The sequence below is a fragment of the Seriola dumerili genome, unplaced genomic scaffold (assembly GCF_002260705.1).
Source record: "Seriola dumerili isolate Sdu_G_001 unplaced genomic scaffold, Sdu_1.0 BDQW01000291.1, whole genome shotgun sequence".
NCBI classification, from domain to species: Eukaryota; Metazoa; Chordata; class Actinopteri; order Carangiformes; family Carangidae; genus Seriola; species Seriola dumerili.
Window position 1 is genome coordinate 1 of NW_019174546.1, and position 2,924 is coordinate 2,924.

General features: G+C 34.7%; 1 long non-coding RNA gene across 1 annotated transcript; it reads left to right on the forward strand.

The window, feature by feature from the left end:
• LOC111231124 lies at positions 1-1,215 on the forward strand. The gene is made up of 2 exons (XR_002665473.1): positions 1-68; positions 460-1,215. It is a non-coding gene; the product is annotated as an uncharacterized LOC111231124 (long non-coding RNA).
• Positions 1,216-2,924: the final 1,709 nt, after the last annotated feature.

The following is a 2,924-nucleotide window of genomic DNA, read 5'->3' on the forward strand; positions in this document are numbered from 1 at the left end:
CCATAGCAACCAGGTCAGCTGGACCAACAACAGTAAAATAATTAATCTCTTTTGTCCCAGACACACTGGTAAGTCTGACAGACGAAACAACCTGTTGATAATAATAATGCACAGTGTGGAATTAAATTCAGAGCATATAAGGATTTATTTTTTAAATAAAACTTTTACTTTGTCCAAGTAAATAAATTCTGAACATGATCACCCACCATGTCAGAAGTTTTTTTAAAGGGACATTAAATGATGATAATGATTAAATAAATAATTTAATTTCCTTCTGCTTTTGCTGATGCAATTTTATTGTGTTTGACAAATGTTGTTGTTATTACTGAGTGTAGAAAAAATAGGAGTTAGCACAATAAATACTGTTAAACTTAAATATCATTAAACAGTAAAAGGAATAACAGATTTATTACTTCCTCTTAACCACTGTATGTATGTACCTGTGTTGTTGTGCTGCAGGTCCAGAGGCTGGTATCTCTCTCTGCCTGGTGAAGACAGTCGTGTTCTCTGTCGGTCTGGTCATCATGGTGTCTGCTGTCATCAGTGTCCATCTCATGGAGAAGCTCAAGAGGCACAAATAATCAAACAGTTCTCTACTGATCAACTTCACATGTGTCTCACAGTCTTATCTAAATGTAAAGTTAAAGGTGGCCTGTGTGGTCTTTGACCACTGGGAGCACTTTTCTTTTTTCTAGGTGGGTCCTTCTCTTGTATTATGCATGTGCACAAGAAATGTAGCAAAGCACCGACAAAGTGAAGGAGGGAGAAGACTGCAGACATAGATGTAAACAATTCAGGGTTTTATTTTATCAGCTTTGAAAATGCATGTAAAGCTTTTCTCAGGTGTCAAAGATACTCACAATATGTAAATGTTGTTTCTTTGCAATTTTCTTTCTTAATATTTAATACAAATGCAAATTACTCTTGATTGTTCATTGATTATACCTAATACTGTTAAAAATGTTAGTGGGGTTGTTTTCTTGAAAAAATAACAAAAAATATAACTTCAAATAATACACTATATGTCACACTGCATGAAGTCATATTTACAACATTCTTAAAAAGATTGCACTTACATCTGTTTTGTAAATTCCATGTTCTTTAGACCAAATAATTGATAGTTTTTTAAACCATGTTTTAATGTCTGGGTAAACTAAGTAAAGCAGTTTCTTATATTTGCAACATTACATTTATTAAATCTATAAGCCTCTCTCACATCTTTTCATTTTGTGAATTAACACTTAATCCCGCTCTGGTGTATTGTGAGTGTCTCAGCAAGGAATTGAACATTATATTTAGAGGAAACACACTTGATACACTGACTGCACAGCAAAATATGATGCAGAAACACAAAATATTTAATTACGTTTGACTCAAGGAGTTTCACTTTTTAGTTGAACTTAAAGGAATACTTTAATGAGATTTATCTTTGGAGCATCAAATACTCTAAAAGATACTCTTGAAAAAGGTCTCACAAAAGTGTGAAGCTTTTTCCAGCATAATAAACTTCACTAACATTGATCCTTAAGTTCAGAACAGCTGCAAACTTTGCAGATCAACCACAAGTAGCAAGTACTTGATTCCAAACAGATGGATTTTCAGTTTTCCTTTAATATCTTTTTGTAAAATCTTTTAATAACTTGCTGCATGTTTCAACACATGAAAGAAGTTGATTCAAGTCTTTAAAAACCAGACAAGTACAAAACTGTCTGTCTCTTAACAGGAAATCATTGAAATATGATTCTGTTCTGAGCAGTCTTCTTGGGATGCAATAATATACATGATATATTTACAATAATAAACAGCTATTAAGCTTTAATCAGTTTATATTCAGCTAGTTTTTTTACTACTTCAGTCCCTGTCACTCGTGCAATATAAACTCCACTGTCTGCCTCTTGTAGATTCTTCAGTTTCACAGAGAATTTTTTGACAGAAGCCTCAACCCTTCCAGTGTAAACATCAGAGACTGTTGGTTCTCTACCAGGTGAAAATGTAAATAAAGCTTTACTTCCATTGAATGCCCATTGAAGAATTAAACATTTCTGAGGTACATCATCCTCCATCACCTCCAGAAGTAAATCCTTCCCCTTCTGCATGAATACAGGAGTCACAGCACTGGAGCCCGTAAAAAGAGACACATAATACAATAGAAATCACAGATTCTCTATATAATCTTAAGTCAATAATGAGTGTTAGTCCTAAGCTGCATGTGTTGTACCTCTACCGGCCAAATCAGGTACTGATACCTCATCACACTTTATCAGTGCTTGAGCCCACCAGTGATTTCTATCAGCATCCAGACTGAAGCTCCCATATTAAAATAAGAAAATGTGTCCACTACATGATTTTAATATTTCAGTCAATTCATTTAAACTCCTTCATTCTTGTTTTTTTGTTTTGTTTTCTCTGTCTAATGTTTCATATAATCAGACTTTTTTGAACAAGCTTCTTGGCTTTCTTCCTCACCTGTGCTCAAATATTTAATGTCATCTTGATATGTTAATGCTAAGGTACAACAATCAGATTTTAGAAATATAATTTGAAGTATTAGTAGAAAAAATTAGGTTAAGAGTACATATAAATGAAATAGGTCCCATTCTGACACATCTCATACTGTGATTCATATAAGGAAGTGAAGCGTGTTTTTGCTGTGTCTCAACCAACCTCCTACCTTAGTGCACATGCACATACACATGTTTTCAGTAGGGGGGGCTGTCCTGGATGTGCATGTGGTTAGCATTCAATTCAATTTAGTAAAACTTAGAACAGTGGAGAGGAAAACTCCCTTTTAACAGGAAGAAACGTGGGACAGAACCAGACTCAGGGTGGGCGACCGTCTGCCCACAGCCTTGTTACAGCTTTGTTACTTTTGAATTTGGACTCAGAAGCCGACACAGACAAGGTGGAGATGGTTTAAGGTATTT